Source organism: Leopardus geoffroyi, chromosome C2 (assembly GCF_018350155.1).
Source record: "Leopardus geoffroyi isolate Oge1 chromosome C2, O.geoffroyi_Oge1_pat1.0, whole genome shotgun sequence".
Classification (NCBI taxonomy): Eukaryota; Metazoa; Chordata; class Mammalia; order Carnivora; family Felidae; genus Leopardus; species Leopardus geoffroyi.
The window spans coordinates 142,331,967-142,355,530 of record NC_059333.1 but is presented as its reverse complement, the minus strand read 5'-3'; positions in this window follow the sequence as shown (position 1 = coordinate 142,355,530).

The window sequence follows — 23,564 nt, the reverse complement described above, 5'->3', positions numbered from 1 at the left end:
AACCATGAGATCATGACCTGAGCCAAAACCAAGAGTCAGATGCTTAACCGACTGAGCCACCCAGGTGCCCTGCCAAAAAAGACTTTGCTCAGAAGAAAGTCACCAAGGGCACCTGGGTGGCTCAGTAAGCTGAGCGTCTGACTCCTGATTGCACCTTGGGTCATGATCTCACAGTTCGTGGGTTCGAGCCCTACGTTGGGCTCTGTGCTGACAGTGCAGAGCCTGCTTGGGATGCTCTCTTCCTCTCTCTCTTTGACTCTTCCCCGCTAGCACATGCACTCTCTTAAAAATAAATACAGTTTAAAAATTAAAAAAAAGAAGGAAGTCACTGAGAATAGTGGCAGTGTTTTTGACATTGCAAGTTTAATATCTGACAGTATCTGAGAAGAAGCAAAGTAGAGGAAACTCTAATTCTTCATCCTTTCATGCGCATAGAGCTTTAGGGTTCATAAATTTGTTCATAGGCATTATCGTAGGGGTCATCCCCATTTTACATATGGAAAAACTGAAGCTCAAGCAAATTCACTTGCCTGAAGTTACGTGGTAAATTAACAGCAAAACAGAAACTAGAATGAGTTCGTTTAATGCATGGAAACGTTTGCCAAGTGTATGCTAATACTGGGGATCTGGAAATAACTATATCCCCCACCCCGCACTCCCATCCCCTCTCCCAACACCACACACAAAACAGGCCTTCTCCTCCAGGATTTTCCTTTCTGTTTGGAGCAAATAAGGCCCTCTCCTTGCTTGCAGCTATAAAAAGATCACAAAGTGGATAGCTTAGAAACAACAGAAATGTATTGCTCACCATCAATGATAGCGTGACCGGGTCATGGGTGAGGGTGAGGGGCCCTCGTTGGGTTGCAGGCTTTTCTGTTGTGTCCTCAAGTGGTAGAAGGGGCTAGGGCACTCTCTGTGGACTCTTGTATAAAAGCACTAATTCTCACCCTCATTTCATGACTTCAGCATCTCCCAAAGTCCCCACCTCCTACTACCATTACACTGAGTATTAGGATTTCAATATAGGAATTTGGGGGTGCTTCCCCGACCGTCCACACAGATCGCCAAAGTTCTCCGAACCAGAGAGGTTTCTTGTTACACCAAGGCAGAGGGGTGCTGGCAGTTCCAGAAAGTCCTATTTTTATTTTTAACTACATAATAGTTGACCACTAACAAACTGTTGGTCTAGTCCACTTTTTGAAGCACCAAAAGTCAAGGCGTCTTATTTTCTACAATTCGGCGATAGTCTATGAGTATTGTTCTCTTTAAATGGTTTTTTAAGGGGCATCTGGGCGGCTCAGTTGGTTGAGCAACCAACTTTGGCTCAGGCTGTGATCTCATGGTTCGTGGGTTCAAGCCCCACAGTGGGCCCTCTGCTATCAGCATGGAGCCTGCTTCAGATCCTCTATCCCCCTCTCTCTCTGCCCCTCTCCGGCTTGCTCGCTCTCTCTCAAAAATAAATAAACATTAAAAAAAAAGTCTTATTATAAAAGCTACATTAGTTAAAAAATAAATAAAAGGTTTTTAAGGGGCACGTAGGTGGCTCAGTTGGTTAAGCATCTGACTCTTGATTTCAGCTCAGGTCAGGATCTCACACTTTGTGAGACCAAGCCCCACCTAGGGCTCTGTGCTGACAGTGCAGAGCCTGCTTGGGATTCTCTCTCTCTCTGTGTCTCTCTCTCCCTCTCTCCCTTTCTCTCTGCCCTTCCTCGGCTCGTGCTCTTTCTCCAAATAAATAAATAAACTTAAAAAAAATAAATAGTAAGGTTTTTTAAGTGTTTTATAAGTGAAAAACAGAAAGAAAAAAGAAAAACTTTGCATTCCTGTTTTGGTGAGCTCTAGCAATGTTGAAACGACATACACATGAATATCTAGGATACATCCTCGTTTTTAAGGGCAGAAAGTATGGCTTCACTTTCCCCCCCTTTCGCAGTGTTCACAGCATTTTAAGAACAGAATCTGTGATTAAATAAATGGGGGGTTTTGACGTTTTCAGGATTCAGATCATGAGTGGGTTTTATTACTTTTCTCCAAAGCATAATATATTACTGGGTTTCTCTTCCAATGCCCAAGCAGCTAATAGCTTTGTTGAGCTGTGTTCTCTTCTCCACAAAGGAAATTCTAATTAACTCAAGCACTTTGATTCAACCTCTGAGCAATTTAAAGATGGGGGTTGTGTTACAGTTGGTCTTAGTTTTTTCTAATGTCCTTTGTTAGCCTCATAAAAACGTCTATGGATATGAATCTTAATAGATTTCAGTTCTGTTCTATTTTCACATTCCTGCTTGTCCTGAGGGAGTAGTATAGTTTGGTTATTGTTGGTCTGGCACGCAGCTGGAGGAAGAATGTGGAGTTTATGGGAGCAGGGGGCCTCGGTGCTTGTTGCTGCTGCCAGAAATGTGTATCTTGCAACATCTAGGTTTTGCACAAGACATGTTATGAATGGAACCACACACCTTGATGGGTATAAGAGAGCCCGCTGAGGTTGAACTTACTTGTGTGTAACTTATTTTGTCATGGGTGGGGGAGATAGAAAGATTGTCCGTATTCTGGGATATCTTACCTCCTTTTTCCTCCTCCCATTCTTTTCAAATGGCCTGGCTTCTACCCATAGAGAGAGTTACTAGCTTGAGTTAAGGTACTGTGTCTTGAGGAGTCCTCTTAACGTGTTGATCAGAGAGTTTATCCGTCACCTCAAAGAGCAGAGGCTAGCACCTTGGCACAGTTGTACATGGGAAGTGCATATGATGAGAGGATGTTAAGTGCCAAGTTCAAGGTTACACGGCTAGCAGCTACAACCAACCCTCTTCCTTTTCTCCAAGGCTTTCAACCTGCTCGTGGCTTTGCTTCTTTCCCCAACCAGCCTAGACTCTGGACTGAATCATTTCAGCTTCTGCCTCACTTGCTCCACCATCCCTCATCCCTCAACCCATCCACTCCTCCCTGCATTAACTGCAGTTTGTCAGGCTGCTGGTAAAACTCACTGCGTCCGGAAGATCATCCCGCCTTATGGCCTCTTCCCACTTTGCCTGCTCTTCCTGGGCCAGCGCATCTCCACGGTTTCATCTACTAGACCTGTGCCCGCATGTTGCAACATTTTATCTGAAATGTTTGTACTCGGGGCAGTTCCAGACCCATCTCCTCCCATTTACTGGAGAGATTCATTCACATGTCCCAGACAGAATTCATCTTCTCTCTCAAATCTGCCCCTCCCCCTATTGACGGACCTAAGATCTTTGGAAGGGGCGGGGGGGGGGGGGGCGGGTGGGAAGCCAATAAATCAAAAGCCAGGAAACTGAAATCCTTTGCCTCTGATTCTCATCCGAAGCTAATTAGAGCCTAGTGCTTCAAAAGTTAGGTTGGCATTGCTTTATGCCTTCATCAGTAACCTCAGGATCTAAGTCGTTGTATGCACAAGTTCAGGGTTTCAGGATGGGACATGTTCATTCATTTATTAGGCGTCATTAATGATGCCAGATATGGACCTGGGATAAGGAGAGTTACGTAGATAAATAATATCTGAGTGTGTTTTCTTTATACGCTCTGGGAGATCTTCAACATTTCTTGAATAACCAGTCTCTCTGGGATATACACACTCCTTCTAAATCCTTACTCTACCTACCTCCCCTCCTACTGTGTGAGTGATTTGTATTTAAAGCATTATCCTGAAGGAATACTTTGTGAAAAGGGGGTCATAAAGAAGGCCATTGATTTCCTTTGTGACTGATAGAACATGAATGCCACATTGAACAGGGGAACATCCTAAACTGCAGCCAGGGAAGAAAGATAGGTGTGATGAAATCTTGCCTAAGGGCTGAGCAGTTGGAGAAGGTTTGGAGTCGTGGGGCAGATTCTGGGGGTGACTTGACTGTACCTATTGCTTAGACTTACACAAGTCTCCGGGCTCCGTGGCCTTTGAGCACACCCACACCTCAGGTCTGCAGTTAACCTATCTGGCCATTCTCTCTCCAAAAAAACATGATGATTTGGTTGTTGCTTCTGAATACACGTTGTCAAAAATAAGGGTGCACCTGTCGAGGCTTGGCTTTTCTGCAGAGACATGTTAAAGTGGAAAAAGCAAGGAGCCAGGAGACCGTTTATGTTCCCATGAACTGTGCAGTGTGAACCGGGTCACCCTGTTTTCCCAGCTTCGGTTTCCTCTTCTGGTAAATGATCAATTTTTTTTACTTCATGGCAAAATCTTTTGGGATCTCTAACAGAACACTTAGGAAATTTCCTCCTTTGTGAGAAATATGGTCTCATAATACAGAAAAAACCACTACCGGGGCGCCTGGGTGGCTCAGTCGGTTAAGCCTCTGACTTCGGCTCAGGTCATGATCTCACGGTTTGTGGCTTCGAGCCCCGGGTTGGGCTCTGTGCTGACAGCTCAGAGCCTGGAGCCTGCTTCGGATTCTGTGTCTCCCTTTCTCTGTCCCTCTCCTGTTACCGCTCTCTCTCTCTCTCTCTCTTAAAAGTAAATAAACATTAAAAAGAAAAGAAAAACCCACTACCTTACTCGAAGACTTCTGTTATTCTTTTTTTTTTTAATCTTACATTTCTGTGTGTATTTTATGCTTATCGCACATCTCAATTTGGACTAGACACATTTTTTTGTTTATTTGTATGTTTATTTATTTTTGAGAGAGAGAGAGAGTGAGTGTGTATGTGCATGAGCGGGGTTGGGGCAGAGAGCGAGGGGGACGGAGGATCCGCTGGGTGTTGACAGCACAGAGCCCAAGGCCGGGCTCAAACTCACCAGCCCGAGATCATGACCTGAGCCAAAGTCGGAGAATCAACCAATCAACCGACAGAGCCACCCAGGTGCCCTGAAGACTTGTTATTCTAATGCTAAGGTAATTCCTGTGTTTTCTCCTTTTAAAACAATCCTTAGATCTGAAGCATCTTCTTACTTGCTGGATTTGGAAAATTAATTTTAAAACTATGGTATGGAATTATAAATTGTGAGCTATAAGCAACCGAGACCCCTTGTAGAGAATAATGGTGTATTTTAAAATGCGAAGATTTAAAAATTTTTTTTTTCAACGTTTATTTATTTTTGGGACAGAGAGAGACAGAGCATGAACGGGGGAGGGGCAGAGAGAGAGGGAGACACAGAATCGGAAACAGGCTCCAGGCTCTGAGCCATCAGCCCAGAGCCCGACGCGGGGCTTGAACTCACAGACCGCGAGATCGTGGCCTGGCTGAAGTCGGACGCTTAACCTACTGCGCCACCCAGGCGCCCCTAAAATGGGAAGATTTTACTGGGGCCTATGCACTTGAAGAAAGAGAATAGGAACTGGAAGAGTGGAGATGATGGAAAGCTGTTCCCTGGGACGGAGACCACGAAGAAAAGCAGGCCGGGGAGGGTGGAGTCTGGGTGGATGTGATTCAAGTCAGAACATGCCGCTCTGTTGCTCAAGTGGCTCCTACTCTACTAAGTATAAAAGCGAGGTCCTTCCCACAGCTTTCTGGACTCTGTGTCCCAGGGCCCAGCTTTTCCGGCTCACCTCCTGCCTCCTTCCCTTTGGTCTGGTTGCACCGGCCTGCCCGTTTCTGGAATACCTTTCTAGCCCCGGGCTTCTTCGTCACCTGCCCTTCCCTAATCCTGGAATCCTCTCCCCGCTGTGGCTCATTGTGTCTCTTGCTTTCAGTTCTACTCAAATGCCAGCATATCAAAGGGGCCTTTCCTGAGCACCTTCTCTCACTCAGCATCTTTCCTCTCCTTCACCTGCCTTTATTTCCCTCATACCCTTACCACCTACTGGTTTGCAACCCTCCTGAGAGCTTCCCAGGTGAAATCTGGAACTGGCCCTGTAAATGGAGGGCAGGGAGAGACCGAAGAAAGAGGCAGGTGGCCAACGAACTTACACATGAGGCCTGTCTTGGACGGCAGCAAGACAGATGGATCTCCACACCCACCCGTCAAACTTTACATTTCTGGAAGAGGCCTCAGCTGGGTTCAGTAAACTACACCGTGCAGGTGTTCTCAACACCACTTTGCTGTCTCAAGGCTGTGTCCTTGGACCAGCCTCTGGGAGTGGGAAATGCAAGCAGAACCCACGTTCCAAGGACAGGGGAGCAGGGAAGGAGCCTCCAGGTGCCTGGGTTCAACTCACGGGTCAATCGGCTGAATGGCCTTCCGATGCCACCACCCAGTGGCTGTTTGTTTATGTCCAGACGCTCCCCTCACGTAAACATCAGACACAGGGGAGAGGATATGCTTAATTATTACCATATCTCCGGCACCTAGACTTGTTTCATGGTAAATGCTTCACAAACAGTTCTTTTTATTTTTTAACGTTTACTTTTTTTTTTTTTTCAACGTTTATTCATTTTTGGGACAGAGAGAGACAGAGCATGAACGGGGGAGGGGCAGAGAGAGAGGGAGACACAGAATCGGAAACAGGCTCCAGGCTCTGAGCCATTAGCCCAGAGCCCGACGCGGGGCTCGAACTCACGGACCGCGAGATCGTGACCTGGCTGAAGTCGGACGCTTAACCGACTGCGCCACCCAGGCGCCCCATAACGTTTACTTATTTTTGAGACAGGGAGAGACAGCATGAACGGGGGAGGGGCAGAGAGAGAGGGAGACACAGAATCCGAAACAGGCGCCGGGCTCCGAGCCGTCGGCCCAGAGCCCAACGCAGGGCTCAAACTCACGGATCGGGAGATCATGACCTGAGCCGAAGTAGGACACCCGACCGACTGGAGCCACCCAGGCACCCCGCTTCACAAACAGTTCTTGAACGAGCAGATGAAATCAGTCTGGGACATGCTCAATGATTAGCGTTGCCTCAGTTACCTCTCAGTAGGGGTGCACACAAGCGCTTGGATAGTGCAGGTTCATTAGGGAGGTCTGGGCTATCGACGGGGAATCAGCAGCATATGTTGTGACGTGCATGAGATCAGGCAGCGAGGAAGGAGAGAAGGGAAAAGCCAAGGATACGTTCCTCAGAACACCAATCTGGAGGTCCCGATAGAGGAGAACGAATCTACGAAAAGAACTTAGAAGGAGTAGTGAGAGAAGGAAAATCAAAGCAAGGGGGAGGGGTATCCCAGAAGCGAGCTCCAGAGGGGGCCCCAGTGGGACAATGACAGTGTCAGATCCTGCAGGTGACACTGGGTCCTTGGAGCGGGGTCCCCTGAAGAGTGGAGGGAGAAGCCAGATGGCGATGAGTTGGGGATTAAGTCAGAGAGGAGACAGTAAGGGTAGAAGCTGGTGGCGAAAGAACAGTTAGTTGAGGCGGTCACGGAAGCCTACTTGAGGGAAGATGGCCGATTAAATTTGTCTGTTGAGGGAGTGAAACCCAGGAGGCAGAGGGATGAGATGGGTTTGAGGCTACGGATGAAGATCTGACCACTGTCAGTGGTAAAGCACCTCTTCTGTTGCTGAGGAGAAGGAGAAGGGGAAGGCACGGGGCTAAGTGACCCTGAGGTGGGACTTAGGCAGTGGGGCGGCAATGGGAGAATTTCTGCCTGAGGCGTGTTCTCCCTCTGTCTCTGTCTCTCTCAATAAAAGAAGAGGTAATGTTCCCCTGCTGGCAAAAGGGGAAAAGTAATGGGTGGATTTCTTTTTTTTTTTTTTTAACGTCAATTTACTTGAGCTGATTTTTATTTTTATTTTTTTTAACATGAAATTTATTGTGCAGGTTTCTCAAAAAATTAACAATAGATCTCCCCTATGACCCAGCAATAGCACTGCTAGGAATTGACCCAAGGGATACAGGAGTGCTGATGCATAGGGGCACTTGTACCCCAATGTTTATAGCAGCACTCTCAACAGTAGCCAAATTATGGAAAGAGCCTAAATGTCCATCAACTGACGAATGGATAAAGAAATTGTGGTTTATATACTCAGTGGAGTAATACGTGGCAATGAGAAAGAATGAACTATGGCCCTTTGTAGCAACGTGGATGGAACTGGAGAGTGCGATGCTAACTGAAATAAGTCAGACAGAGAAAGACAGATCACCACATGTTTTCACTCTTATGTGGATCCTGAGAAACTTCACAGAAGACCATGGGGGAGGGGAAGGAAAAAAAAAAGAATGGGTGGATTTCTAAGGAGAGGATCCGCTTTGAAATTCCCGCTCCCGGGAATGGGAAGGCATGTGGCTAAGGGAAACCTCCAGAGGGTGTCCGGAGGTGGCAGAGGCCAGCTGGGACTGGAGACCATGATTCTTGTAGCCACACCAGTGTTCCGTGCGGATTCCTCCCAGTCTTCAGGTGCGTAGGAATCACCTGGGGATCTTGCTGAACTACAGATTCTGGCTCAGTGGGTCTGGGACAGGGCTGCAAATCTGCAGGTACCACAAGTTCCCCGGGTGATGCTGACGCTGAGGACCGTTGAGTAAAAGGTGGTTCTGCGGTTTTCTCCAGCCACACTCAGCAACCCAGGGGTCAGAGTGGACCTGTGCAGAGGAGGAGCGCGGGCTGGAGCTCTGCCAGATGGGCTCCAGAGAAGGGAAAGGGGGGAAGGAAAGCTGAGGAGGTTAAGAGGAGCCCCTGATGCCAGGAGTCACAGGTCCAATGTGGAGAAAGACTTTGAAGATGGACGTTGGCCTCTGAGGGGTGGAAGTGAAGACATCAGAGAACTGAATTTAGGTATGAGTTGTTAGATTTGCTCGGCAAGACAGATCAAAAACAACCGATGCAGTTTCCAGAGTTTGATATATGAATGCACCTAATATTGCCAAACGCTGGAGGAAAAATGCCACCCACAATCAGGTCATAGAACTTTCTAAACACACACATGTTAAATCAAGTGCATTAAAATTCTTATCCTCTTTCTTTTTAAAGAAATGCCTCCTTTTTTCCTGTTATCTTTGCTCTGGATTTTACATTTCTACCGGGCAGAGATTTTACTTTGGGATTAACATTTACACAGCCCTACATTGCAGAGGAAGCTTGGCTGATCAGCATATTCAAATACTTTTCTTCTGGGCAAGCACATGGACTTAAATGATCCATGAATCTAATAATTCTCCATCAGGAAAACCTGTTACCATCTTTCTCTGTAAAACAGCATAATTCCATTATTTCACAGTTTTTCTTTGGAATAGGGCATCACCTACATTCTTAGAAACATAGCTCTGTTTGTAAAAGACTGAAATAATATGGCAAGCCCATGGTCTAAGTATTACACTGTCCAATTTAATTATTTTTGTAACAAGGACCTTTAAAAAAAATTTTTTTTAATGTTTATTAGAGAGAGAGAGAGAGAGAGAGACCACGCGAGCATGCAATCAAGTGGGGGAGGGGCAGAGAAACACGGAGACACAGTATACGAAGCAGGCTCCAGGCTCTGATCCGTCATTACCGAGCCCGACATGGGGCTCGAACCCACGAACTGCAAGATCATGATCTGAGCCGAAGTCAAATGCTTAACCGACTGAGCCACCCAGGCACCCCAAACAAGGATCTTTTATATTTGGATGACATTATTAACAATCTTTAGGATATAGTGCTGCATGATGGGAATACAAACAGGCATAACGTAGGGATCCCCTCCCTTGGCTCTATTCAGAGACCAAAATACACTTGTGTAAAAGTCTTACAAACGACACCATGGCAGCATGTTCATTAAGTATCCTAATGAATGAAGAGTTCATCCTAAACACACCTTGAAAAGAAAGGTAAATCCAAGTCATTCAAAGCAAAAAAGGAGTTACCAGATTTTTTTGACTTTAGGATAATTGGAAGGCATCATTTCCAATTAGTGTCAGTTCTAATTCTGCCTTGAGTGCTGTATTTCTTTTTCAAAACCTGAAATCAATACTATTCGCAGTCATTAGTTATCAACTAGCACTAATACTGAACAATTTAATGACTGCTTTAAAATCATCATAAATGATTTCAGACATATAAAAAGGCATAAAGAATAATATAACAAATACAAAATATTCTTTCATACTAGTCATCAGCTTTGCAGATACTCAATGTTTGTTGAATGAATAAATGATTTTCATTTATTATTAAATGCCTTGTCTCCATATTTATAGTATCCTTGGAGCCAAGGACAATGTTTTAAATTTGTCTTCCTTTCCACGGTGCCTATATAATGATGGTTACGTGGCTGGTATTCGATAAATATCTGTAAGTTGGTTGATTTTTAAGGGCTAGTTTTCCTATGTTTGTAGCTGTCTTTAAATTTGAACCCTAACCCATAGCTCTCTTGGCTCTAACCCAATAGTTAGCCTAATAAAATTATTTAATTGTAAGACGTCATGGAGCTCAAGGATGTACACAACAAGCACTCTAATTATAAGAGTTCTTTATATATTCTGGAGACAAGTCGTTCAGATACACGATTTGCAAAGATTTTCTCCTGTTCTGTGGTTTGTTCTGTCAGGTTTGACAGTATCTTTTGCAGCACAAAAGTTCATTTTGATGAAGTCCAAATTGTCTACTTTTTGTTGATGCTCATGCTTTTGCTGTCACACATAAGAATTCCTTCCAGGGGGTGCCTGGCTGGCTCAGTTGGGAAACCATGTGGCTCTTGCTCTCGGGGTTGTGGGTTTGAGCCCCACACTGAGTGTCCAGATGACTTAAAAGTAAAATCTTTAGAAAAAATTCCTTCCAAATCCAAGGTCATGAAGATTTACCCTGTGTTTTTGTCGAAGAGTTTTATAGTTTTGACTCTGTCAGTTAGGTCTTTGATCTCCTTTTTAGCTTATTACTATATACGGTATGAAGGGCCCAACTTCAGTCTTTTGTATGTGGCTTTCCAGCTGTTCCAGCATCATCTATTGTTGAGATGATTCTTTCCCTATTGAATAGTCTTGGTACCATTGATGAAAGTCAGTTGACTGTAAATATAAGGATTTATTTTTGGACTTTCAGCTTATGCCACTGACCAATAATGTTTATACTTCTGCCAGTTCCATATTGTCTTTTTAAAAATCAGTCAATTTGATTTTTTAATTCCAATATAATTAACATACAGTCTTATATTAGTTTCAGGTCTACGATATAGTGATTCAATAATTTTATACATTACTCCATGCTCGCATGGTAAGTGTACTCTGAATCCCCTTCATTTATTTTATCCATCTCACCACCCACCTCCCCTCTGGTAATCACCAGTTTATTCTTTATATTTAAGAGTCTGGGGTTTTTTTGTCTGTTTTTTTTTCTTCGTTCATTTGTTTTCTTTTTTATTTTTTTTTTTAATTTTTTTTCAACATTTATTTATTTTTTTGGGACAGAGAGAGACAGAGCATGAACGGGGGAGGGGCAGAGAGAGAGGGAGACACAGAATCAGAAACAGGCTCCAGGCTCTGAGCCATCAGCCCAGAGCCCGACGCGGGGCTCGAACTCACGGACCGCGAGATCGTGACCCGGGCCGAAGTCGGACGCTTAACCGACTGCGCCACCCAGGCGCCCCTGTTTTCTTTTTTAAATTCTATAGATGAGTGAAATCGTATGGTTTTTATCTTCCTCTGACTGACTGACTCATTTAGCACTATACCTCTAGATCCATCCATGTTGTTGCAAATAGTAAGATTTCATTCTTTTTCATGGCTGAGTAATAATCCTGTGTGTGTGCGTGTGCGTGTGCACATCTTCTTTATCCATTCATCTATTGAAGAACACTTCAGTTGCTTCCATACTTTGGCTATTGTCAATAACGCTGCAATAAACATAGGGGTGCATATATCTTTTTGAATTCGTGTTTTCCTATTCTTTGGGTAAATACCCGGTAGTGGGATTAGTGGATCATATAGTAAGTCTATTTTTAATTTTTTGAGGACTCTCCATACTGTTTTGCACAATGGTTGCACCAGGTTGCGTTTCCACTAACAGTCCTGAGGATTCACATTGTCGTAATAACTGTAGCTTTGGAGTGACTTTTTTTTTAAACTTTTTTTTTTTTTGAGAGACAGAGACAGACAGAACATGAGTGGGGGAGGGGCAGAGAGAGAGGGAGACACAGGATCCAAAGCAGCCTCCAGGCTCTGAGCTGCCAGCACAGAGCCTGACGCGGGGCTCGAACTCAGGACCTTGAGATCCTGACCTGAGCTGAAGTCGGACGCTTACCTGACTGAGCCACCCAGGCGCCCCTGTAGTAACTTTTAAAATTGGAATTTGGGAGTCTTCCAACTTTGTTCTTCTATTTCAAGATTATTTTAGCTATTTTGAGCCTCTTGGATTTCATATGAATTTTAGGTTCAGCTTGCCAATTTGTACAAAGAAGCTAGTTGGGGTCCTGCTAAGGATTGCATTGAATCTGTAGATCAATTTGGGGAGTATTGTCATCTTAACAATATGAAGTCCTCCAGTCCATGAACATGAGATATCTTTCCATTTATTTAGGTCTTAATTTCTTTCAAAATGTTTTATAGTTTTCAGAGTATAAGTTTATAACTTTTGTTCAATGAATACAAAACTTTATTACTTTTGATTCTATTGTGAATGAAATTGTTTTCTTAATTTCACTTTGAATCATTCATTTATTACAATTTTTTACTCATCAGAGACACATAGAGGAAAATCCCACTGTTGTAGTTGCAGGGAAAACTTGGCTGATAGCCTGTGAATCAACATTTCTCAAAACGTATTCCTTCAAAGTCTATGTGAAGAAAGTGTTCTGTGTCAAATAATTTTGGCAGATGTTGACTTTCTTAAAGTTTCATGATACCTGTAAACATATAGAAGAGTCTGAGAAGTCAGGCAGCACCTTGAAGCCTTAAATCCTATAAAAAGCAAAGCTCTTTTGTCTAATTTGAAGTACATAATCCTGAATGCAAATGATTTTCAGATCCTTCTTACAATGTGATAAGATACAGAATTTATGTGGCTGAGGTCTTGGAAAGACAAAATTAAGTCATTTCATAATTTTGCCTAGAGTAATAGTTAATGGTTGGTCATGATATTTGTTGTAAAATGCATTAAGTGCCAGTGGAGATAGTTCTCTTTGAAAGTGACATTTAAATTCGGTCAGTAAAATACGGCCTTTTGTTGAATTTTTTCCCTTGGATTAAATTTTTGAAATCGGTTTCCTAACTAAATGTTAATATCAATACTCAATAATAAGAGTAGGATACTTAAGACTGGAGGAATGGGGCCTTGGGGAACAATTCGATGAATAATAAGCACACAGAAATTTTAAGTTTAGGTAGGTAAGGTATAAAAAAGCAACATAGCCTGAAGAGTCGGACAGGCTCATGTTTGTCTCTTAGATCTGCATGTATCACTTGGGAGAGAGTGGACATATCTAAGGGCCTCCTGAATCTCAGTTTTGTCACATTAAAATGGTCTCTAGTTTTAAAGAAAGTCTTTTTTGTGTGTGGGGGGGGACATTTGGGTGGCTCAGTAGTGAAGTGCCGACTTCAGCTCAGGTCATGATCTCGCGGTTCGTGAGTTCGAGCCCCGCGTCGGGCTCTGTGCTGCCGGCTCGGAGCCTGGAGCCTGCTTTGGATTCTGGGTCTCCCTCTCTCTCGGCCCCTCCCCCCCGCTCACACTCTGTCTCTGTCTCTCAAAAGTAAATAAATATTAAAAAAAAGAAATTCTTTAAGTTTATTTATTTTGAGAGAGAGAGAGAAAGAAAGTGTGAGCAGGGGAGGGGCAGAGAGAGAGAGAGAGAGAGAGAGAGAGGGAAAGAGAGAATCTCAAGCAGCCTCCACTGTCAGCACACAGTCCATGAGGGGCTCAAACTCGTGAAACCATGAGATCCTGACCTGAATCAAAATCAAGAATCGGATGCTCAACCGAGCCACCCAGGTGCCCCTAAAATTGTCTTAATAGCTGTGTCACTTTATCAGATACATAGAATGCTACACGCATCACTCAAATGTAAAATGGCTTTGTTCCCTAAAGTAAGGATATAGTATTTATTATTCCATTTTGCATATGCTTTTTTGTATCCTTCCAGTTTGGATCTAATTTGAAGGAACACTGGAGTTTGAAATCTGGCATCAGTATAGGGCCTTGCGTAAAGAGTGGATCCAAGCGTTCCACCCATCTGAACTACACTCAAAGCCTCCCCAGGCCTAATTCAGAACTGGGCAACTTATCGTCAGCGTTCCCCAACTCTTCTTCCCATCTGCTTTCCCTGTAACTCATTCCCTCCCTGTCTCTGAAATCCCAGTCTGTCCTGACAAAATCAACTTTCTGGAAGAAGTAATGTGTCAGTCTGTCTGGGTTGCTATAACAAAATGCCAGAGACTGAGTGACTTATAAACAACAAACATTTTTTTCTCACAGTTCTGGAGTCTGGTAAACCCAGGATGGTGGCACTGGCATATTCAGTGTTAGTGGAAACTCTCTTCTGGATTGCAGACTGCCAACTTCTTGCTGTGTGCTCACATAATGGAGGGGGCTAGGGTGCCCTGTCAGGACTCTCTTTTTTTTTTTTTTTTTTTAATTAATTTCCCTTAGCATCTAGTTTATTGCTGAGGAACATCAATGCACCTTGGCAATCACCACCCAACCTCACTGCCTTTATAGTTATTCTTGTCTTCCATAGTTTCAATTGCTTGATATACTGTATCAGTGGATGCTATGAGACAATTTGTGTATTATCTTTCTTCTTATTTTATTTTTTTTAAATTTTTTTAAATGTTTTTATTTATTTTTGAGACAGAGAGAGACAGAGCATGAGCAAGGGAGGGGCAGGGAGAGAGAGCGACACAGAATCTGAAGCAGGCTCCAGGCTCTGAGCTGTCAGCACAGAGCCCGATGCGGGGCTCGAACTCCTGGACCGCGAGATCACGACCTGAGCCAAAGTCGGACGCTCAACCAACTGAGCCACCCAGGTGCCCCTCTTTCTTCTTATTTTAAACACACATATTATAGTTTTGTAGATTGTTCTTCCCGGGTGTGTGGTTTCCTCAAGGGCCATTATATTTAGTGTTTGTCAAGACTCTTTTATGAGGGCATTAATCTCATTGAGAAGGGCTCCGCCCTCCTGACCTACCCACCTCCCCAAGACCCCACCACTTAACACCATCACATTGGGAACTGGGAATTTAATATGAATTTTGGGAGGACACCAAAATTCAAACCATAGCATAATGTAAAATTGAGCCAACAGATTACCTGTAGCAATGTTATTTGCAATTTTTTCTCTCTAGGGACCAAAAGGCATTATTTCTAGGTAAAGAAATGTTGGAACATTGTCCTCGAGGCCATGAGAAGGTATGAATTCTATTTTGAATAGGTGATCCTTTCCTAATGCTTCTGGTTTTATTATATGTGCCTGACTACCAATTCCATTAAACCTCTTCTACTTGGTTCTCAATCACCAACTTTGCGGGAAAGAAAAGCATCAACCCTGGATTTTTGGTGCTTTCTTGCTTTATGTCTGATGCTAGGAAGTTGGGTTGGGAAGAGAAAAGCTAACTTCAAGGAGACTAAGTAGACAGATGGAAAATACCAACCGAATTCAGACCTAACAAGAAAGCATAACAATGTGGCTGCTAGTCTTTGTTATTACAATCTCTAAAACCTTTATTTTTTGTACTGGAAATAACAATTCTCCAAACATATTTGTTGACATGAAAATAGAATTATAGCAAGTTACTGGGGGCTATGGCATTGATTTTTTTTTCTTTCATTCTTGACTTTCCTACAATTTAAGTTTATTGGCAAACGATTTTGTGACTTGTTTTAAGCTGATGATTAAAGTTTAACATAAAAAAAAAAATCACTCAAGGGATAGAACAAGGGAGCTTCAGAAGTGAGAACTAATCAATTCAATAAAAATTTACCCGGTCCATGAGGAGGCCTTTAAGGAGTAGGGAAAATCTAGGTGGCTCTTTCTTGGGAGAAGTGAAATGAATGGTTAGCTCATTCAGGGCCCTAACAGCCCTGAAGCTAAGATCTTTCTTTTGTTGGGACTCAAGACTCAACTCTCGCCAGTGGAAAAAGAAGTTGGATGATGCAGTCAGGCGAAGCTATAAGTGTCCCAGAGTCATGACTTTTTCCCCCATGACCATTGAAGAGGACAGTCTAATAAAAGGGCTAGATACCAAAATAATTTTTTTTTTAAATTTTTTTTTCAACGTTTATTTATTTTTGGGACAGAGAGAGACAGAGCATGAACGGGGGAGGGGCAGAGAGAGAGGGAGACACAGAATCGGAAACAGGCTCCAGGCTCTGAGCCATCAGCCCAGAACCCGACGCGGGGCTCGAACTCACGGACCGCGAGATCGTGACCTGGCTGAAGTCGGACGCTTAACCGACTGCGCCACCCAGGCGCCCCCAAAATAATTTTTTTAAACAGCAAAAGGCATTTTTGACTTTGTCAAACCAAGCACAATATGGATCCAGTCACAGATCTTTCTCCTAATTGCTAAACTAGAATTTTTTTTTTTTTTTTTTTTTTTTGAGCCTTACTGGCAAACAATGGATGCTCTCATTCAGTGCTGTTGAAAGAAGCCTGGCTGTATTCATTATTTCAAACGCCAATAGTTTAGGCAAAATATGAAATATTTCGTGTCAAGTTACAGAAAAGAAGGTTCTCTAAAGCTGTGAAATGGAGAATGTAACTCATTGGTCCGATTTCTCAAATTACTCCTCTTACATTTGAGTAATGGTAAGAGTCAAATCATAGAACTATTTAGCTAGAAGGGAGTATTGCATCCAAATTCCTTACGTTTCACATATGAAGAAACTAGAGATCCGGAGAAATTATGCTTCAGAACAAATGATTTAATGCGTAAAACCTGTGAAACTGATGCCCGGGAATTAAAAACAGCTGTGAAAAACATCATTTGCGATTACTTCCTGGAGACAATGGAACAAACGTGAAATGTGGAAAAGGAAAGGTGGGAGAGAGCTTAATTAATAAGGAAGAATTTTGCAGTGTGTTAAATTCCTGAGAGAAATTCATAACCGGAGTCATGGCAAAACACTTCAGGCTTTTACCATTCTGTATTATCGGATATCCATAATCAGGTGAAGCCATCATTATGCGGTTGTCAGAGACCCTCTGGGAAGGGTCAGCTGGGCTATTATGGAGATTACTTCACCACCAGTAATAGAAGAAAGCAGTGAATTTATGGATGATGTGTTCAGAGAGAGAGATTTTTTAAATGACAGCCCATAAATGGTGGTTGCCTGGACTTAATCTTAGAATCTAATAAAGAATTAGAATTTTTTGTTCTTAGAGCTCTACTAGAGATCATTCTTTACTCATCATGTTATTCTCCATCAGATTATTTATCAGAAGGGATCTTCTCATTCTACAGGTATGAAAATTAAGAACAAAATGGAAGCAGAGAATCAATAGCAACATGTCCTCTGTTAAGCTTCCAAGGCCTTGATTCATTGTTTAGCCAGAGGTCCCATAATCCTTAATAAGGGGAAATTTTCAAGGCTACTACTGTGAAGGAGCCATGACTTGTTAGAAAGAAGGAGACAGTAATAACCCTGACCCATTTTATCTTATTTTTCTAGTAATGAAAGAATATATTGAAGTAAGCAAGTTAGTATAATTTCCAAGACATGGTCTCTAAAACCCTCTTCTGTAAGAATGAGATAATACTAATAACATTAGAGCAAATACAATAGGAAATTCCAAATGTAATCATGATACTTTGCAGCTTAAAAATCCTTCAATGTTATCCATGGACTTTCTAGGGCCAAAGATAAAAATCCCAGGGCACCTGGGTAGCTTGGTTGGTAGGGCATGTGACTCTTGATCCTTGGGGTGTAGGTTTGAGTCCCACGTTGAGTGTAGACATTACTTAAAAATAAAATCTAGGGGCGCCTGGGTGGTGCAGTCGGTTAAGCGTCCGACTTCAGCCAGGTCACGATCTCGCGGTCCGGGAGTTCGAGCCCCGCGTCGGGCTCTGGGCTGATGGCTCAGAGCCTGGAGCCTGTTTCCGATTCTGTGTCTCCCTCTCTCTCTGCCCCTCCCCCGTTCATGCTCTGTCTCTCTCTGTCCCAAAAATAAATAAAAAACGTTGAAAAAAAAATTTAAAAATAAAAAAAAAAATAAAATCTAGGGGTACCTGTCAGTGGGGAGCCTTCTTGGAATTCTGTTTCCCTCTATGTCTGCCTCTCTCTCTTTCTCTCAAAATAAATAAATAAACTTAAAAAAAAAAAAAAAAGATAAAAATCCCTAACATATACTAGTGTGCCCTGCTTGATCTGACCCTGGCCGTAGTCTTCTCTCACTTCCTCAGCTATACCATGATCCATCCGGCCTCAGAGTTTCACATACACTATTGCCAGTATTCAGTGTTCATTCTCCATCCTTAGAACTCAACATATTTTGGGGGGGAAAGCCTTCCCTCACCCCCTACCTCATTACGTTTCCCCCATTAATCACTGTTATGTAAATGTCCTTCACACACTTTCATAGAGACATGGTCTATGCCGCCTGTTTACACCGATACCGTAGCACCTGGTGTCCCATCAGGCACATGGTAGGTGCCTACATATTTGTGGAATGGAATAACAGCTGACTTAAATACGCGATACATAGTAAATACTCAATATTAACATTGATGTTAGTTTTGAATTTGTTTTACTTTCCCTCTGTGGCTTGATTTTCCTTACCAGTTATTTGGAGTTACAAGATGTCTACCCAGCATTGGGAGGAAATCTGGAGTATGAAGGATGAGTGGTGTTCCACCGTATGCAATAGGAGCTTAATACACATCTGTACTCACTAATGATGATGATGGCAAAGCTGCCTGGCCCAGAAAAATCTAAAACACTGACTTTAGGCCTAATATCTCTATAAACTAGGTTAGCTCTCAGGGTACTTCATCATTGTTAAGTACATCAATTAAGGTGATACTACATTAGTTATCTGTTTAAAAATTCAGAAAAGTTTTCTTTAAGTGTTTATCAGAAATGACTTGTTCTGCTATGGGTACCTTTAGAAAGCAGAAAAGTCTTAACTCCTGGTTCTGTCGAAAGAAGTTGAAGAATGTTTATCAGAACTAAGACATTATTTTTTACAAATTTCCTTTAAAGTTTATTTATTTAGAGAGAGAGAGAGCTCGTTCGTACATGGAGGGAGAGGCAGAAAGAGAATCCCAAGCAGGCTCCGTGCTCTCAACAAAGAGCCCCACTTGGGGCTCGATCTCATGAACCCTGAGATCATGATCTGAGCCAAAATCAAGAGTTGGTCACTTACCCGACTGAGCCATCCAGGTGCCCCAGAAGTAGGATATTTTAAAAAAGTTATTTTCATGTTTATTTATTTTTGAGAGACAGAGCACAAGCAGGGGAGGGGCAGAGAGAAAGAGGGAGACACAGAATCTGAAGCAGGCTCCAGGCTCAGCTGTCAGCACAGAACCTGATGCAGGGCTTGATCCCATGAACCGTGAGATCATGACCTGAGCTGAAGTCGGATGCTCAACTGACTTAGGCACCCAGGCGCCCCCAGAACTAGGATATTTTTTAATATCCATTATCAACAATAGTGATACTCACTGTTCTGACTATCTTCTTTAGGGTGGTCCCTAAAACAACCTGCTGAGTAGTAAAATTATAGTAGGATTGGGAAGGAGATTCAAATCACAAACTCTAGAGGAGGCAGAATTGGTTCATATCTTACCTTTACTACTTATAGCAGTTGGATACCCTATCAACCTTGGGCACATCAACCTTCCTAGCCTCCATTTTTTTCACCTGTAAAATGCGATTTCTAATAAGCAACACCAACGTTTGGTGAATCCATTTTACATTATTGAAAATAGCAACGTAAATATCCTTCGGTACCAGTGGTTCTTGATAGTGGTAGGAAGGAAGGGTTTTGTCTCTCAGGGGACAAAATGTCTGGAGACATTTTGTTCCAGTGGGGGTGGGTGGGTAGATGGCTTGGGGAGGTGGGTGACTACTGGCTTCTAGTGGGTAGACACCAGGAATGCGGGTAAACATCTCAAAATGCTATGACAGCTCTTTAAAGAATTATCCAGTTCAAAATGTCAATAGTACTCCTGGCTGGGTGTCTGTTTATAATGAGGCTGAAAAGCCCTGTTTATAGTGAAATGGTTAAATAATCACTACAGTCATTAAAAGAATGAGGAGATGATCTATGGACAGACATAGAAAGATTTCCAGGAGATGTAGTTAAAGTAAGTAAAGCAACTTACAGAGTTGTATTTATAATATGCCATTAATAACCAACCTCTTTTCTATGTGCCTGTGTGAGTTTCCACATACACATAAAAGATCTGGAGGGACACATATCAGCTTGTTAATCAGTGGCATCTATGGGGAAAAGGCATGTTAAGGACTGTTTGCATTTCTTAATCGTCACACTTTTTAATGGATTTTTACAACTAGAAGGTATTACATTTCTAATTTTGATAACTTTTAAAAATAAATTCTGAGCTCCTACAGTTCTTATGAGGACTAAAGTAGATAATACAGGAAATGTCAACAAAGTGCTAATATACAATAAGCCCCCCCCCGAAAATAGTTACAGTTATTATTTGTCATTAGAAATTACATAAGTTTCATTTGGGGCTTATTGAAAGAACTCTTCATCTTATGTCATTTTGTACACATAGAAAAGGGGAATCACTCATGAAATACAGAAAAGTATCCGTACCACTTTACATCCAGAGTACAAATCTTCTAATCACTGATGACCTCAGAGGCGTCGATTTGGTCTTTCCACACACCCTTTCTGGTCAAGCGTTCATGATATAGCACTTTATAGAGTAAACTTTGAAATCGAAGCATAATATTTGTATACAAAAGCTGGACAAATTTCCAAAATGAACAGAATCATGTATTCAGTACCTAGTTCAAACAAAAGAAATTACCAGTACCCAGAATCCTCCTTCCACAGGTAGCCACATCTTTGATCTCTAACATTATAGATTAGTTTTGTTGGTTTCTAAACTTTACATGAAGGGAATCATGCAGTATACAGTCTTTTCTGTTTGACTTCTTTAACTTAACATTATATGTGAGAAATTCCCACATTAGGTGTAACAGATCACTCATTTTCATTGCTGAACAGTAGTCCATTGTATGCATACACAATATATCCATTCTATCGTTGATGGCCATTTGGATTTTCTAGTTTGAGGCTACCATGAATAGTGCTGTTATGTACATTCTTACACATGTCTTTGGTATATATAAGTATGCATTTCTATTTATATGTACCTAGGAGTGGACTTCTGGGCTCATATGCTATGTGAGTGTTTACTTTTAGCAGCTGCTACTAAACAGTTTTCAAAAGTGATTTTTTTACTAAGCTATATACTACCAGCAATATATGAGCATTTTCTGTTGCACCACAACATCCTCACTGAGAGTTGGTATTTTAATTTTAGCTATTCTGGTAGGATATAACTCATTTTTAAATGTTAAGTAACTTACTGGAGCCTATTGTTTCCTTTTTTAAAAAGGTATGTTTTTGAGTGTGTTACTTTTTGGTAGAAAGCTATTCACCAAATTGTTAATAGGAACTATCTGAGTGGTAGAATTATGGGTCATTTTGTTTCTTTGCTTTATATTTATTTCTACCTTTTTTTTTTTAATGTTCATTTATTTTTGAGAGAGAGAGAGAGAGACAGAGCATGAACGGGGGAGGGTCAGAGAGAGGGAGACACAGAATCTGAAACAGGCTCCAGGCTCTGAGCTGTCAGCACAGGGCCCGACGCGGGGCTTGAACTCACAAGCTGCGAGATCCTGACCTGAGCCGAAGTTGTTCACTCAACCAACTGAGCCACCCAGGTGCCCCTATTTCTATGTTTTAAACTTACAAAATGAACATGCTATGATAACAGAAATAATATAAAAGTGGTAGTATTTCCCAAAGTCTTTTCATTAAAACATAAATTCCAAGGATGTTAATAGATATTCCTGAAAATAGTTTCAAGGCTAAGTATGACTTGTTCATTACAAGATTGCTCAGACTTAGAGATGCTAATGTGTTTTCTAAATCCCTTACACATGCGTACTATATAATAGCATGTATGGTTTCTGGGACTTACAATTTCCAAAATACCCATTTCTACCTCAAGGAACCAGTGTACTAAGAAACATTATTTGCAAAATGCTAAATAAAATGGGAGATACAAAAATGTAACACATAAAAATAGTTTCCCCCAAAAGCAAATAATCCTTATAATAGAGGGAGTGTCCATAAACAAGTCTTCCCTGTGTGACTGAACACTGAGAATTTTTATGCTGCTTTAAGTGAATTTGAAGTTATCCAAAATGTCAATCCAAGAGTCTAATCCCATGGTATTTTTCTATTTGCCCCCGTATTGGAAAGTTAGCTATTTGAGTGTCTTTGGTAATTATAACCCCTGGTTTAGATTATAAGGTTTAAAATCATATAGAGAGACAGAGGTCACAGGACCCACAGGATCTCGGACCTCAGGCTTTCTCTGATGATTCTTTGGACTCCAACACCAACTTATCTTGTAACAAGATAAGACAAAGCAGATTCAGGCCGGTTTCAAAGAGAACTCCTAGTTGGTCGTGCAAATCGTAGATACTTGTCACCATATCCAACAATAAAATTTAACAACCAAAGGGTTTTACTGAGGGCCAGAATTATTCCCCAGTGTTGCCAAGTTCCTAACAGTGCCAAATATGCTACATCGCCAAGAATGTTAGCCAACTTGGCAGTGTTACGAAAGGGCGTGGTTTGGAGTGAGAGACTTGGGTTTAAATTTCAGTTCCACCACTTACTCAGTTGTGTGACTTTCTATGACTTCTAATTTCCTTGAGTGTGAAATAAGAATGAAATAATACCTCTCTTTTAGGTTGTTGAAAGTGAATTAATCTAATATGCGTGAAAGCACCTGCCCGATAAGGTACCAAAGATAGCAGGGCTCTCAGGGAACGGGGTTTCCTTCTTCGATGAAATGAAATAAAAGCATTGGCAAGGCTGCAGCTGATCTAGGCCACAGCCAAAATGTATTTATTTCTCCAGTCAGTTTCACACAATTGGATGCTTTTATTTTCACTCTGTCCCCCCCCACCGCATCCCCAATTCTTTCTCCTGGTACCATAACTTCTTCTTTCTTTCCTTGTACCATCCTGGATTTTCATCCCCCAAGAAAAACCATGCTTTGGCCAGTTCTGGATAATGGTAACGATAAAATGTAAGGCGCTTTACCCTCTCTGGTATTCAACCAAGAACGCTTGAAAGAACAAAAGACTTAAGGATCCTGATCAAGTTTTAGGACTATCTTTGATGGTAATGTGTTGCTTTGGGGAACTTCTTGATATGTCTCAAATTCATTTCTGAGTGATTATTTATTGAACACCTACTACATGCTAGGTGCTTTCTAGGTTTGGCTGGTGCTACTGAACAGGCTGGTCTTGTTCTTTAAGTTTTCTCAAAGAATATTTAAACCAGAAATCTATTTCTTGAAGAGTCAGCATTCTTGGGCCTTCTAGATCTTTCCACATTCAGACAGCACTTTCAAAGCAAAGAAGAAAACTAATAGACAATATTAGTTTATATTATAGACAATATTATGACTGATATGACTAATATCAGTTATATAAGATATTTGGGCTAATCTGTGCTTAACTATTTTGGAAATAGGGAACAATTGCATTTTTGCTATTAATTGGCTCACTAAAGATCTTTTCAAAGTTCTGATTTTTAGTTATCACCTTAGATA